The sequence below is a fragment of the Bubalus bubalis genome, chromosome 12 (assembly GCF_019923935.1).
Source record: "Bubalus bubalis isolate 160015118507 breed Murrah chromosome 12, NDDB_SH_1, whole genome shotgun sequence".
In the NCBI taxonomy this organism is placed as follows: domain Eukaryota; kingdom Metazoa; phylum Chordata; class Mammalia; order Artiodactyla; family Bovidae; genus Bubalus; species Bubalus bubalis.
The window spans coordinates 92,348,621-92,365,056 of record NC_059168.1 but is presented as its reverse complement, the minus strand read 5'-3'; the positions used below and the strand labels follow the sequence as shown (position 1 = coordinate 92,365,056).

The 16,436-nt window shown below is 44.8% G+C and overlaps 1 protein-coding gene and 1 long non-coding RNA gene across 3 annotated transcripts in view; one reads left to right on the top strand and one right to left on the bottom strand.

Moving 5' to 3' along the window:
- The window catches only part of TTLL11 (tubulin tyrosine ligase like 11), a 262,147-nt gene that overhangs the window by 20,918 nt on the left and 224,793 nt on the right, over positions 1 to 16,436 (top strand). The window lies entirely within an intron of this gene.
- On the bottom strand, positions 370 to 14,745 carry LOC123328634. The gene is made up of 3 exons (XR_006543607.1): positions 14,601 to 14,745; positions 1,149 to 1,310; positions 370 to 492 (listed from the first exon to the last, which is right to left on the bottom strand). It is a non-coding gene; the product is annotated as an uncharacterized LOC123328634 (long non-coding RNA).

The window sequence follows — 16,436 nt, the reverse complement described above, 5'->3', positions numbered from 1 at the left end:
CTCATTAGCTCCACATCACAGATAAGGAAGCTGAGGCGGAGGCCCACACCCAGGTCTCTGTGGATGCCAAGTCCAGTGTGCTGTCCTGCACCCCAGGCCGGGGGTTTGGGGGGAACAGACAGCCACGCTGTCAGAGGATTGGCTCCCTGGAGCCTCCCTCCCCTGGGGACTGCCACCATCCTTTCTTACGGGGGTGGGGGCTCAGGTGTTCAGCCACGGGGGCATCTCCGGCGACCCTCCAGGCAGCGAGAGGCCGAGGCACCCTGGGACCCGTGAAGCTGTCTTCACCAAAGCAGTGGGGAGAGATTTGTGGGCTCCTCACACCTCAGCGCCTGGGTACCACGCTGCTATTTAATAAAGGCCTCGTTGCTTGATGGGCCATTAAGTAAACTGATATATTTCAACCTCGTTGAGGAGGAAGACGCAGAGTTAAATCAAATTCAGGCCGTGTGGAGATAAAAGAAGAGGCGACGCTCAGGCATGGCTCTCCTCCTGAGGAGAAAGGGAAGCGGATAAGCATCATCCAGGGTCTGCCCGGGGCCAGGCGCCAAGTGGGAGCTGCCTTACTGGTAGCAGCGGGCAAGTGGACCTGGGGGTGGCACTGGAACCCCAGCCCTGGTCTGACCCCATGGCGACTGCTTCTCCCACTGCACCTGCCTCCACCAGACAAGCACTGACCCGCTTTTGTGCAGAGGACGAACAGTGTGGGTCAGCAGCCTCCACCTGTGTAGACCTGCAGCGCCCAAAGGCAGGAGCTTGTCTGTTCGCCCTGGCACACACAGCCTGGGGAGTCTGGCACGTCCTTGCCACCCGGGGCAGGGTGTCCCTGGCCTTTCGACACCTTCCATCTGCCCTCCCTTTTGTCTGGCCCTGCTGGAGGGCCCTTGTTTTATTATTTGTTATTTATTAACAAACATTTGTTAAGGCTGAGCCAGACAGACCACCACTCTATTAAGTCACGTATTCCTCAGAATAACTCTGCAGAGTGTGTGTTATTAGCCCCCTGTGCAGCTGGGTAAAATGAGGTTCAGAGAAGTTCATGACCTTGTCCATCTCATAAGTGTTAAGGGCTAGAATTTGAACCCAAGTGTTTGGATTCTGAATCCATAACCCCTCCCAGATGAAAGCCAAGGCTTGTGGTTTCTTACTGTCTTGCTGCTTCAGTTCCTTAGTGATGACGCCAGATTAGCAGCATGTTGCTGAGCCTTCTGGTGTGGAAATGGATCCTGTTTTGACAGCAGTCACAAAATTATACCGAGAAGACACTACTTAAATCCAGTAGGAAGAGCCGGTAGAAATCCATAGAAAATCTGGAAGAGAGGGAGACCATTTTATTTGGCTGACTGATGGATCTCTAGAGTTTTTATTTACTTTTTGTCCATCTGTTTTCCTTTTGAAAGGCTAAATTACTTCCAGGAGCTCCACCCAGTTCCTAAAAATGTCCAGGCGATTGCAGTTGTAAACTGCCAGCCTGTTGGGTTTTTGGTTTTCCAAAGCCATGACTCAGCATTATCTCAAACTCCGTCTGATCATACGAAGCACCTGGGGCATTTGTTAAACTTTGATTTCCCAGTAGGGGTAGGACTGGGGCGAATCTTTCTTTTTTTAACAAGCCCCTGTGGACTGATTCTTCTGATCAGACTAGCTTGGGAAACACGGAGTATCATTGCTGGGAACCAGCTCCACTCTGTGGACTGTCCCTTTCAGGTTTGAAGCACAGCTGGTCACATCGTATTTACAGTGAAAAGAACGTGAATTCTGGAGTCAGAAAGCACAGGATTCAGAACCCCAGTCTGACCCACTGATACATTGTGTTGTCTCGGGCACATAGCTGAGCATTCGCCCCTTGGGATGTCTGTTGCTTCCCATACCCAGAATCAGGAGACTGTTTCCCTTTCTCTCCCACCTCTTCTCAACTCCTGTCCTCTTAATTATTCTTTTTTTTTCCCCAATGTACACACACACACACACGCACATATATTTAATTTATTTTTTATTGGAGTGTAGTTGATTTACAATGTTGTGTTAGTTTCTGCTGTACAACAAAGTGGATCATTTATACATCCATCCACTCTTTTTTAGATTCTTTCTCCATTTAGGTCATTACAGAGTATTGAGAAGAGTTCCCTGGGTAGGTCCTTATTAGTTATCTATTTTATTTTTTAATTTTAAAAATTTATTATTTATTGGCTGTGCTGGCTCTTTGTTGCTGCGAGGGCTTTTCTCTAGTCGTGGCAAGCAGGGGCCACCCTCTAGCTGTGGTGCATGGGATTCTCACTGAAGTGGCTTCTCTTGTTGTGGAGCTCAGACTCTAGGGCATGCGAGCTTCAGTAGTTACAGCTCGTGGGCTCAGTAGTTGTGGTTCTTGGGCTCGAGAACATGGACTCAATAGTTGTGGTGCCCAGGCTCCGTTGCTCTGCAGCATGTTGGGCTTCCTGGACCAGGGATGGGACCCATGTCTCCTGCATTGACAGGCAGATTCTTTACCACTGAGCCACCAGGGAAGGCCCTATCTATTTTATATGTAGTAGAATATATGTGTCAACCTCAATTTCCCATTTTATCTCTCCCTCTAATTTCTGTGCTGGTAACCATAAGTTTGTTTTCTATGACTAATTTTGTTTTGTAAATAACTTGTACCATTTTTTTAGATTCCACGTACAAATGATATCATGTGATATTTGTCTTTCTCCCTCTGACTTACTTTACTCAGTATGACAATCTCTAGGTCCATGCATGTTGCTGCATATGGCCTTATTTCATTCTTTTTTAATGGCTGAGTAATATTCCATTGTATATATGTACCACATCTTCTTTATCCATTCCTGTTGATGGACATTTAGATTGCTTCCATGTCTTGGCTTTTGTAAACAGTGCTGCAGTGAACATAGGGATGCATGTATCTTTTTGAGTTATGGTTTTCTTTGAACGTACGCCCAGGAGTGGGATTCCAGGATTATGTTGTCGTTTAGTCACTGAGTTGTGTCCGACTCTTTGCGACTGCATGGACTTAGCCCACCAGGCTCCTCAGTCCATGGAATTCTCCAGGCAAGAATACTGGAGTGGGTTGCCATTTCTTTCTCCATTGCAGGATTATATGGTAGCTCTTATTTTTAGTTTTTTTTTAAATTTATTTTAAGGAGACTCCATACTGTTCTCTATAGCTGCTGCACCAATTTACATCTCCACCAATGGTGTAGGAGGTTTCCCTTTTCTTCACATCCTCTCCAGCATTTATTGTTCGTAGATTTTTTTTTAATCATGGCCATGTGTCCTCTTATTCATCAGCTCTCCAGAACCTGCCTTGATTTCCCCCTGTGCTGGGTAACTCATAATTGTTTTTGTAATAATTTTTAAGTGTCTAGCATTCCCCACTTGATTCTAAGTTCCATGAAAGCAAGAACCATGACTCTCCTTTTTATTACTTGTGAATATCATGTTTGCTCCTTATCATTTTATCTTTATGACTCCACATTTATTATTGCACATCCAGCACCTAACATATGGTGGTGTGAATGCTTTCCTCTTCTTTAAAAATGGAAAAATATGATCTTTCCACTGGGGTATTAGGAGATTAAAATGAAATAGTGAGCATGAGAGCAACTGGCATACAGTAGGCATCTCATAAATGGTAGGCTTTGCCTTCCTTTGGAGAGCCCATTTAGAATTACCGTACTGAATACAACAGATTATAACCAAGGCTTTAAAGCTGTTTGTTTGACACTCTGTTCTAAAGTCTCTAGTATTCTTATTTTTAAGGTTTTTAAAATCTAGTCTTCTTTCCCCACAAAGTCCAAAGATGCTTCTACCAGCCTTTGTTCTGGTGCCCCTTTTCAAGGTCTGTAATAATTTCACCTGATTTCCTGTGGGTAGCATATCTTTAAGGTTTCTTTATTCAGCTCAGTGCTGAGAATGAAAATGATATGATGGTAGATAGAATTGAATATTTTAAAAGGATCATGGGTGGTAGCATGGGTTTCAAAGGTGGCCTTTTGGAATCCGTTTCCTGGAATTCTTCAGAAGAGAATTAAGAACATTGACTTGTGAAGGTTTCTTCTAACCCTTTGGCTGTGAAATCCAGGCTGGTATTATCAGGTGAACCACATGCAGAATTTTATTTTTTTCCCTACCAGTAAGGAATAATTCTCAGACGCACGACTACCTTTCAGGTTTAAAGTACAGGAGAAGGGCTTGCTACTCTCAGGCCTTCCTCCCATGCACCAGTGAAAGGAAGCTGCCCCTGTGCTGGGATGACCAGCTGTTCCAGCTTGCCTGGGAATAAGAGGGCTCCAGGGTGCTGGAATTCTGTGTTTAAAGTCAGGATAGTCCTGGGAAAGCTGGGATGAGCTGGTTGGCTCTCCACCTCAGTGCAGAGGAGCTTGTTGATGGAGCAACAGTGAGGTAAGCGTTAGCCTTCCTGTTGTTTTAGAAAATACAGGTGCCACAAGAAGTTAAAACTGCCTTTTGAAAATTTTTGTGAAAGTTTTTTAAAGTTAGTTTAACTTTTAAAGCTACTAAACTAGATATAGGCAGTCTTATAGTAATATCATGAGGTATTAATATTAATAAATAATAATAATAATTTTAAAACTTAGTGACAATCATTTAGAAACAAATGGTGTGTGTATGTGTATTGTACTGTAAAACCCAGTCCTGGGAGGAAGGGATAAATTCGGAGATTGGATTGACATACAAGCACTATGATACATAAAATAGATAACTAATAAGGATCTACTGTATAGCATAGGAAACTCTACTCAATACTCTGTAATGGCCTAGATGGGAAAAGAATAAAAAAATGAGTGGATGTATGTATATGTATAACTGATTCACTTTTCTGTACAGCTGAAACCGATGCAATATTGTAAATCAACTATACTCCAATAAAAATTAAAAACAAACAAAAACCCAGTCCTGTATGTTTTGCACCTGAATTTCAGGCTACAGCTTTGAAATGCTGTCATTTTCTAGTCTTAATCATCTTCATTGACGTTTTGTGAATAGTTCATCTTTGAACATTTTTTTCAGGTTAATCTCAACAGTAGAACTGATATTATCTTTGGTGAATCTTGAAAATTCAAGTTCCATTTTAAAAGAAAGGCCTTAACGCACATAGATGTATTTGTTGTTGTTTAGTTGCTAAGTCATGTCTGACTCTCTGCAGCCCCATGGACTGTAGCCCGCCAAGCTCTTCTGTCCATGGGATTTCCCAGGCAAGAATACTGGAGTGGGTTGCCATTCACTTCTCCAGGGGATCTTCCCAACCCAGAGATCAAACTGGCTTCTGCTGCATTGGCAGGTGGATTCTTTACCACTGTATGACCAGGGAAGCCTCGATAAAGCAGTTACTACCATTAATACAGTGCTTCTTCCCTGGGAGGGACTTCCCAGGTGGCTCAGTGGTAAAGAATCTGCCTGCCAATGCAGGAGATGCAGGTTCAATCTCTGGGTCAGGAAAATCCCCTGGAGAAGGATATGAAAACCCACGCTAATATTTCTTGCCTGCAGTGGCGCCTGGCAGGCCACAGTCCTTGAGTCAGACATGACTGAGCAACTGAGCACGCATGTACCTTCCCTGGGTCTAGGCTTCAGTCTCCTGGTGTGCTTTTCAGCATTCAGATTTCTAGCAGCTCGCCTCTGCTAAATCACCATCTCTTTTGAGATGATCCTGGATAATCCTGATACGGAACCACTTATTTAGAGCTCAAAAAAAATCTTCAAAGAGGAAACCCAAATGTCCAGTAAATGTTTGCAAAAATATTCGATCTCACTGGTATAATCATGAAGATGAGATACCATTTCACATCAATTAGACTGGCAAAAATATTTAGCAGTAGCTTGCAGAGTTGAAAACGTGTTCACTCTATGATCCAAACAATTCCACTTCTACAGAAGTTCTTGTTCTTGTACACAAAGAGACGCAATGAGGATGTTTACTGCAGTGTTCTTCGTAATAAGGAAAAATTGGAAATCATCTCTATTCCATCAACCATGGTATCCATAAATCAATTTATGATGTGGGTTGAATTGTGTCCCCCTCAAAAGATATGTCCAAGTTCTAACTGGTATCTGTGAATACGACCTTATTTGGGAATAGAGTCTTTGAAGATCTAATTAAATTAAGGATCCTGAGATGAGATGATCTCGGATTAATGGGGCCTAAATTCAATGATGAGTGTCCTTGCAAGAAACAGAAAAGAAAAAGACACAGAGACACATGGGGGAAGGTCATATGGAGACAAAGGCAGGACCTGGAGTGATGCATGTGCAGAGCAAGGAACCTCCAGGGTTGCCAGCATCCTCCAGGAGCGGGAGAGAGACATGGGGCAGCTTCTCTCTCAGTCCTGTGCAGGGACCAACCTTGCCAGCACTTTGATTATGGACTTCCGGGAACCAGGACTGTGAGAATATGAACTTCTGTTGCTTAAGCCATGTTGGCCCTGGGAGAATAATGAAATGGAAAGATTTCCCCAAACCACGGGGATACCTGGATGAAGGGTATAGTTAGAGGTTCTCCCTCAACCAGGATAGAATCATGGAGTCAGTAGTCTTCCACTGTGTATCTGAAGCATTTCTGTCCTGATCTGAGGCTGAAAGAGCCCTTGGAGACTGAGTAGCCCAACTCCCCCCATTTTAAACATGAGGCTGCCCAGACAGAGGAAGTGACTTTCCCAAGATCTGGAGCTCATAAGGGGCAGAACTTGGATTTGAACCCAGGTATGTCTGGCTCCAAAGCCTGTGTTCTTTCTGCTTCAGTTGCTTCCAGTCCTCTCACATCGTCCTGCCAGCACGGGCTTGAGGAGGGAGCCCAGATGCTAGAATCAGGACTGTCACTAAGTCTTTGGTCTCCCAGGCTCTACCAGCATGGCAGGGGGAAGGTTAACTCCTCAGACCCTCGGATTCCTCTTTCTGACAGACAGTGAGACTAACCTTGCTCCCAGAGCACCTAAATCTCTGGATTGTAGGGCTCAAATAAGATAAAATATGTGAAAACGTCTTTAATAAATGTAAATCACTATATAAGTAGTAGATAGTACTGTTATCTATTCTAGCCTCAGACTAGGAAAGCAAAACAGAAAATTAAAAAAAAAAAAAAAAAAGCAGAAAATGTGATAGGCAGAATCCTAAAATAGCCCCTAAGGATTTTCCCACATGGATAGTCTTCTCCCCTTTGAGTGTGGGCAGGGCCTGTGTAGGCTGAGTACTGAAGAATTGATGCCTTTGAACTGTGGTGTTGGAGAAAACTCTTGAGAGTCCCTTGGACTGAAAGATCAAACTAGTCAATCCTAAAGGAAATCGACCTTGAATATTCATTGGAAGGACTGATGCTGAAGCTGAAGTTCAAGTATTTTGTCTGGCCTCCTGATGTGAAGAGCTGGCTCATTGGAAAAGACACTGATGCTGGAAAAGATTGAAGGCAGGAGGTGAAGGGGACAACAGAGGATGAGATGGCTGGATGGCATCACCGACTCAATGGACATGAGTTTGAGCAAACTCTGGGAGACAGTGAAGGACAGGGAGCCTGGTGTGCTGCAGTCTATGGGGTCTCAAAGAGCTGGACATGACTTAGCGCATGAATAACAACAGGGCCGGTATATATGATGAGATATCACTTCCATGACTTTGTGCCATTATACAGCCAAAGGGGATTGTCCTTTGATGGGCTTGACCTAATCAGGTGAGCCCTTGAAAGACAGTTTTCTGGGGGAAATGAACTTGAGTTTAAACTTGATTTGAGTTTCAGTGTCTCTGAATTAAACATCCCGTGTTGAAAGAAGATACATTTGGGGGCTCCAGAACTACAGTAGAAAAGTATAGAGCAAGCAGTAAAATCTTCTAGTGAAAACTTACATGCAGGACAGCAAAATAATGAAAGATATCCAGGTACCAGATAATCCACCAGGAAGGCTTTTGTTTAGGAATCTCTTTCATGAGGAACAAGGAACAAGGGGAGAAAAATCAGTTTTATCCATCAGAGTCAGTAATACAACACTGCCTATTAGGGTAAAGGGAAAATGCAAAGATGATTCGTACACACAGCATGAACCCAGAGGGCTTGGGGAGTCTGACACCAGCCTCGAGCCCATTGTAAGTATCATTGAAAACAAACAGCATGCCAGGCAGACACCACAGAAGATGGACGAAGGACAGAGAGAAGGGGATCCGGAGATGATGTTGACCTTCATGGGTTTACAGCCTCTGTCTCTAAACAAAGTATGGAAACAGTAGAGCTTTTATTTTGCTTGTTTTTGTTTTGTTTTGTTTTCCCCCACTACATAGAAATGAGAGTTCGTAGTCTGTTTCTGGCCAATCTGTTAATTTATTAGGATAGTTGTCTTTTGTTTGCTTTCCAGTAGGCATAGTGAATTTAGTTGAAGAGCAAGCACATCTGTAAGCTACAACTTGATTACATCTTTTTTTCTAGCTGTTTTGCATTCTTCCTTTTACCATATTTTAGTTTCTGCGTGTAGAATTAAATAAGAAACAAAACTGTAAAGTTGTAACATTTCACATGGAAATGCTGCCGGATCTTCACAAGCTTCAGAAATCTGACCTTTGCCGATGCTGCAACAAAGTGTTGTAATTTAAAAAAAAAAAAAAAAAAGAAAGACAGTTTTCTCTGGCTGGTTGCAGAAGACGAAGCCAGACAGATGTGATCTGGCTTGTCTGAAGAAAGTGAGCCGCCACATTCTGGGCTGCCTGTGGGGGGCGTTATGGCAGAATGACTGCAGACAGTCACCAGTGCTGCGTGTGGTCCCTGGCTGACAGCTGGAAGGAAAATGAGGACCTCAGCCCTCCAACTGCAAGGAGATGAATTCTTCCACTGAGCATGGAAGACAACCCTGAGCCAGGACAAGAATCACCAACCCTGGCCACACTGTGATTTCAGCCTGTGATGACCCAGGCAGAGGATTCAGCTAAAGTCATGGTGGGCCTCTGACCTACAGAACTCTGAGCCGATAAATGACTATGTATAAAGTCAGTAGGCTTGTATTTGTAATTTTTGTGTGGCAATAAAAAACTAGTAAGGGAGAGGAAATGATTTTCCCTGGGTCATAGAGCCATTGAGTGCACAGTCTGTGTATCCCTCCAGGAAACTCTGAGCCCCTCCAAGGCTGAAACTATGTGTTATTTGTCTCTGGAGTCAGACTGACTGGGTTTGGTCCATGGCCCTGCTGCTTGTGAGGCTGAAAACGGAGGTAAGTTGTTTTACTTCTCTGTGCCTCGTTGTCCTCATCTGTAAAATGGGTGTGATAATGGTACTTATGCCCCAAGGTTGTCAGGTGTGTTAAATGACTCTGTGAAGTGTAGAACCATGCCTGGCACACAGAAGATGCTCAGCACATGTAGTGGTGATGGTTTTGTTAGACCCAAGAAGAGCCGACTCATTGAAAAAGACTCTGATGCTGGAAAATACTGAATGCAAGAGGAGAAGGGGATGACAGAGGATGAGATGGTTTGATGGCATCACCGACTCAATGGACATGAATTTGAGCAAACTGCAGGAGATGGTGAAGAACAGGGAAGCCTAGCATACTGCAGTCCATGGGGTCACAAAGAGTCAGACGTGACCTAGGACCTGAACAACAATAACAATCCAGCACTTAGCCCAGTAGCTAGCATGTAATAGGCACTAAATTAATGTTTGTTGAGTAGATGGATGGATGAATTAGAACCTCAGTCTCCTGATCTTAATGTAATAATATTTCTACTAATCATTATTTGCAATAGGATACAAAGCTAATTTTACTGGCCCAGTTTCTTCAGAGTGCACTGAGAAAGTGCTTGATTCATAACACTGTGAAAACACAGAGGTGTTTAAATGGGTACCAGAGTGCTTAAAACCCCGTGCTCTGCTGAAGCCGACTGAAAGCCACAAGTAGGCTGGCTTTGTCTTAATAGACCTTGTCGCTTGATCGGGGTGATATGCACTTAATGCAATTGCCTAATTATCTGGTCATCAGAGAAATAGCAGCTGTCATTGCCAACTGAGCAGGGCCATCAATCAGTTTGTTCTGAGTTCATTAAGTAAATTAAAAGGTATGGCTTAAATACTTAAAGGAGAGGAATAACAACTTTCATCTCTAGGAGCTAGTGAAAGCAGGACTTTTTGTCACAGATATTGGCCATGTTGAGCTGTGAAAAATGAGATTTGGAAGTTGACAATACAACTCAACATTCAAAAACAAAGAAGATAACCAAAATTTGATACAAGATCCTCAGATATCCCCCTACCCGTCACATTTGGATTGTAATTGTTGATAATTCCTTTTTTTAAAAAACTGATTTACTTTTGGCTGTGCTGGGACTCTGTTGCTCTGCACAGGCTTTCTCTCGCTGTGGCGAGCGGGGGCTACTCTCTGGCTGCTGTGTGTGGGCTTCTCACTGCAGTGGCTTCTCTTGTTACAGAGCACAGGCTCTGGGGTGCGTGGGCCTCAGTAGTGGTGCAGGGGCCTAGCTGTCCCTCGGCATGTGGAATCTTCCTGGACCAGGGATCGAACCTGTGTCCCCTGCACTGACAGGCAGATTTCTTAACCACTGGACCACTAGGAAAGTCCTGGTAATTCCTTTTAAAATTCTAATCAGTAAGGTAGACTCTAGCTGTGAGCTGGCGCCTCATTCTTGAACTGGCCACTTTGAGGGTGTGCATTCCTTCTGCTGTTCACTTGCTGAGATGGATATGTCAGTTAGTATCGAGCCCTGGGCTGGAGAAATGAATGACCAAAGTCTGCCTGCACCTGCTATAGCCTGAGCAGTTTCACATCAAAATTTATTCTGAGGCTTATAGATTTTGGTTCCATTCAATTTCCCTTCCATTGCAGGACTCCACAGTCATACTTTATTCCTCCATGCTCAACTTCATGCCATCTGTTCCTCCAGCATCTGTTATGTGCACTGGGCTAGGCACCCAGAATTCAGAGAAAATTAAGTTGTTGTTCCTGACCTGGAGAGACTCCTAACCATGCTCTGCTTTTGCATACAGGGCTCCTTTTCCAGCCTAGACTATGTTCCTGGCTTCTGGGCTTGACAAATTCCAGCTCATCTTTCAATAACTCACACCTTGCTTCATGCTCCTATAGCCCTTTAACCCAAATGGGGAAACAGGCATCTGCTGGAGTGTTTGCCACTTTGCATTGTGATGTATTTACAAGTACCCATCCCAAGGACAGAGACTGTGCCTCATTCTTCTCAGAATTCCCAATGCTTGACATTGAGTTGATGCATAAATTGCACTGATGCTTGAATGAAAGACTAAGTTAATAAAAGAGGATAACTAGTCTTATGAAAGGTGTGTGGGAGAGGAGAAGTAGGGATGGAGCCAGAGAATAAACGTGCTTTTCTAATATCGCTTTTGCCAGTAGGGGGAGAGATGTGCTTATAAATAAATATCCCATCATATAAGCCTTTAGGATCTGTGGTTCTGAAAGGCCAAAGACAGGCTTTCTGGGTGACCTCTCAAATTTATAAGGAAGTGTTTTACTTCATGTAAGAGTGGGTATGATCTTGATTAACTAGAATCATGTGACCATATGGCAGTTTATTTTCTATTTTTCCCTTGAATACTTTGTCATTCTCTCTTCCTTTTTCAGGGAGTGAGGGGAGGAGGGGTTGAGGACAGTGGCAATTGTTTATTCACAGATTCAAGCCTATAGGCAACACAATTCTGCCCTCTTTGAACACCTTTTCATGAAATATCAGGGTTGGAGAGTCTAGTTATTTGTTCCTGGTACCCACTGTGGAGGGCTGCTAGGAGGAGTCCCCTTCCCTCTCTGCTTCTTCCCCTTTGCTTTTCTTCCTCAGCAGCCACTCCAAAAACGCACTCAGTCTTTCTCCAGTACTGTCTTCTCTAACTCGCAAGTTTGCATCTCTTGCTTTGACTTCCCTCCACTCCCGCTCCTGTATTTCTAATCCCTTGTAGGATAGTTCCAGTGAGGTGTCCCATCATCCCCTCAAGCTCGCTAACTCTAGAAGTTAGCTGTCTCTCTCCCAGGTGTTCTCCCACTTGCACTCACTCTATTTCATCACTGCCCTATTAGACACTGAAACCAGGAGGTGAGGGTTAGGACGGGCACGGGTGCCCAGGTGGCAGGCGCTGTGAATCGGAGGACATTGGCAGAGGCAGTTCAGCACTCTGGAGAGCTCCCAGTGGGGCCAGCTGCCAGACTCTGGTCCCTCCCCTGCACCTTCCCTGCATACATCCGCCTCATATATACTTCCTAGTCATTGGAATCCTATGCTTGTTAGAGGAACCTTATTCATTTCTTCCAGGCTTAATTCTCTGGGGACTGATGACTTAACAGGGCTGGGTCCTATCTTTGCTCTATCGCTAACTGGATGCCCTACCAGAGACTGAGTTGTCTAATTACTCTGAGCCTCAGTTTCCTCTTCTATAAAGTAGAATGGCAGTGTAGCTACCTACTTCAGAGTGCTGTTGTGAGGGTGAATTGAGACAGCACATATAAAGTACACAGCACATAATATAAACTCAGGGAATAGAAGCTACAATGTTTATTATTATAGAAATTAGTGGAAACATTCTTTTTAGTGTTCTTTTTAGTAAGGTGTAATGGTATGATTTGAGGTTCCCATGGCAGTGGCATGTCTATAAGAATTGACGGACTGGTTTTGTGGGTCAGGAGGAGCAGAGGAGTTTAGTGGGGCAAGTCCTCTGGGAAACTTCTTCTTTGTTCCTTGGGTACCTTATTAAGACAGCACTGGTACTTCAGGGTTGGCCCAAGTCATAGTCAGTTGTTGGAAAAGAAGAGCAGGCTCTTACAGATTTACATAATAGGTAATACCCTGCTTGTGCCAAGTGGGGAAACAGGCTCAAGTGATCCAATGACGCCCAAGCGGCCACAGACAGGATCTCCCAGGCTGTCGGTTGCTCTTCACCAGGTCTTTGCATATCCTGTTGCTTCCCCCCATGGGGACTCCTTTTCCCTGTCTAGTCTTCTTGCCAGCTTCTCTCTTTCTCACCAAGAGTCAGCTCTCTGAACCTCAGTCACCTCGTCTGTGAAATGGGGCTGCACTGCTGTTCACCAGGTTGTGTGGAGACGGAGAGTGACAGTGTGAGGAAAGAGCTTGGCTCTGACACAGGCACTGAGTAAGATGTGGCCGCAGGCATTGCAGCGATCTGTTCATGTGTGTGACTCACCTGCTGTACTACCAGCTCCCTGAAGGTAAGGGCTGCATCTTTTACCCTCCTGTTTTCACCTCTCCGGCTCTGTCTCCTGCCATTAACCCTCTGCCCCTATAATGTCAGACCTCTCAGCATTCCCTGAACACGCCACCCGCCTCAAAGGCATGACTTGCTTGTATGTTGAATTATTGATGTTGCAGCTACACACAGTGCATTTAGACTGAATTTCTGGAGGGACTGCCATCATGGAAACCATTCAACTGGCCTGGGTAGCGGGTCAACTAGGGACAAGCTGTCAGGAATGACTTCAGGAAAAGTTGTTTGGTATCCCTAGTTGTGGGGACTTCCCCAGTGGCTCAGCAGTAAAGAATATGCCTGCAATACAGGAGATGAAGGTTCAATTCCTGATTCAGGAAGATCCCCTGGAAAAGGAAATGGCAACCCACTCCATTGTTCTTGCCTGGGAAATCCCATGGACAGAGGAGCCTGGCAGGCTACAGTCCATGGGGTCACAAAAGAGTCAGACACACCTTAGCTATTAATAACAACAATCCCCAATAGGAGGAAAGGCTGATGAAAGAGAAACCTGATTCTCTTTGTTTCCGTTCCAGTTAATAAGCACATTTGAAGTTTTGACATGGGAGAGACTGGGTAATTTGAGGCCTTGTGGTGAATTGAGATCATTTACTCACAGTGAGGGAGGGAGTCGAGAGCAGGGAGATTACTGTTGAGATTTTTGCAAAGCATAATGGAGTTAATTTATAATTTATAATTGATATTAGAGCTCTTTTCCATAGGCTGAATTATGATGGGATGGAGTAAGAGTCATTAAATGCGTTATTTTGTTGTTTGTATCACCCTGATGAATTGGAAAGTGGGGAAAAAAACATAGCGCTAAATTGGTATCTAATCTTTTCAGAGCTATTTGCTAAATAAACTGGAATTTTAATTAAAACTGCAAGCCAAGAGGTAAATCACTTTAGAAGTTTGCAAAGTTTTTCTTTTCCCTTTGCCTAATATAATTACCACTAATAAAGCTTCTTTACGGGTGGGAAATCAGACACCAGAATAAATAACCGAAGGAAGTTGCTACAGGGCATGGAAATTGCGAAAGGGGCAAGGTTATCTTCCCCACCTGCTAATATAGGCTTTTTTTTTTTCCTGTGGTTAAATTATTTGGTAACCGTTTTGATCTCATTAAAAGTATTAAGATCAGAAGCAGACACAAAGGTGGATGACAGCTCTCGCCGCAGCTCCTCCAGCTTTAATTCATATGAGTCGATTGTAATGAATGGATTTAATAAAAAATACAACATGCTTTGGCGATTAACTCAGAGAACAACGCACCGCACGCTTACCAGAAGTATCGTATTTGCAACAACAAAGACGTGAACAGGAAAAGAAACTCCATAGATCACAAGAATTGCTCCTTTCCGGCGAAAGGTTGTTAATTACTTACCCTCTCACGATATTTATTGGCTCTATTAGAGGATGAGGAATTACTGTCTTCCTGGGGAATCCACTGGAGCCAGGCGGTACCTTTGCTACAGGGGAAGTCTCCTTAGAGGGCTGGTTATCCCTGCAGGATCCTCTCCAGTCTCTAGTGGCCAGAACCTCGGAGGGGGTGAGATAGAAAAGTCAGCCCACGTGCACAGAAGACATGGCTCCTTCCAAGTGCAGGGGCTGGGACTTCCCTGGTGGTCTAGCGGTTAGGAGTTTGCCTTCCAATGCTGGGGCTGTGGGTTCGATCCCCCTTCAGGGAACTAAGATCCTGCATGCCTCACAGTCAAAAAACCAAAATATAAAACAGAAAGAGTATTGTAATAAATTCAATAAAGACTTTGAAAATGGTTCACATAAAAAAAAAACACAGAAAAACAAAGTGAAGGGGGCTGTCAGAGCAGTTCTTTCTCTTGAACTACTGAGGGGCTTTACCCTTCCTCTTCTCCCCCTCCCTCCTGTGCCTTCCCCCTGTGCCCACTCCCAGCATATCCTTCTTCGCTTTGCCAGGTCATTTCCCCCGCTCTGCCCTCCCCCCCCACCACCACTCCAGCCCCTTTTTCCCAGCCTTGGCTCCTTCTTGGGTCTGGCTGCCTCCAGTCCCTCTCTACCTTCTCTCTGTTCAGATTCTAACCAGGTCCTTACAGCCTTGCTTGATTAAGCACGTCCCTGGTTCTCTTCCACCTGAAGAATCAAGTTCAAGCTCCTCCGCCTGTTCTGTGAGCCCCTCACCATCCATCGGACCACGTGGATCCCTGTAGCTTAGTCTCTCTACTGACCCTGGGCTGCGGGCACCCCTTGCTCTTCCAGGTGCCCTGCCTGGCCCACACTGTCCCCTCGGCCAATTTCTTTCTCTTCATCTCTGCCTGGCAGACACCTGCTTCACGTCCAGCTCAAATGACCCCTCCTTGGTTTAAACTTCCCTCACCTGGAGCTGGAGCAGTGGCTCTCCTGGGCTCAGACATAGCATGTTGTCACACAGAACCCGTTCATCTGTTAAGGATGAATCAGACATAGCTCCAGGGATGTGGGGAGCCCCAGGCTGACTCCCCACATCCCTGGAGCTATGTCTGATTCACTGTTGTTTTTCAAGAAGTGTATTTATGCAGGGCCAGCCTCTGCTTTCTCTATCATCAGGGAAAAAAAATCTGGGACCCTCCCTCTCTGCCCTTCTCCCCGAGGAACTTCATTAGGTGAAGAACAATCTAAGAGGTCCGCTCTCAATATTCTAAATTGGACTAATTTAGCTCCTACTGTGTGCCAGGCTGTTCATAAACATCCTTTCACTTGTGGGGTTGTGTTTCATCTTTCCAGCACCTTCTGAGAGAGGGTGGGCTTGCTAGGCCTCTTTTTTCAGATGATGAAAAAAGGCCCTTGGTAGTTGCCAGGCCTATGATTTGAATCCAGGTTCCTGAATTCGAGTCAAGCAGCTTTTGTGCATGTATCGGTTTGCCCTAGAGCTAGACGCACACACAGGAAGACCTGCACGGCTGTCCCTGCCCTGAGCTAACTTCTGTACGTTCAACCTTGGGCTCATCCTGGAGAACACCCTCGTCCACCGGCTCCTTGGGTGATATCTTACCAGTCAATAGGTATGACAAAGGGTGATGAGAAAGAATGGAAGAAAAGAAAGAAACTAGCTTTTTTTCAAACACGTGTGTGTGCACCAGGCATTGTGTGCCAGTGTGTGTGCTCAGTCATTCATACGTGTCTGACTCTTTGCGACCCTATGGACTGTGGCCTGCTAGGCTCTTCTGTCCATGGGATTCTCTAGGTAAGAATACTGGAGTGGATT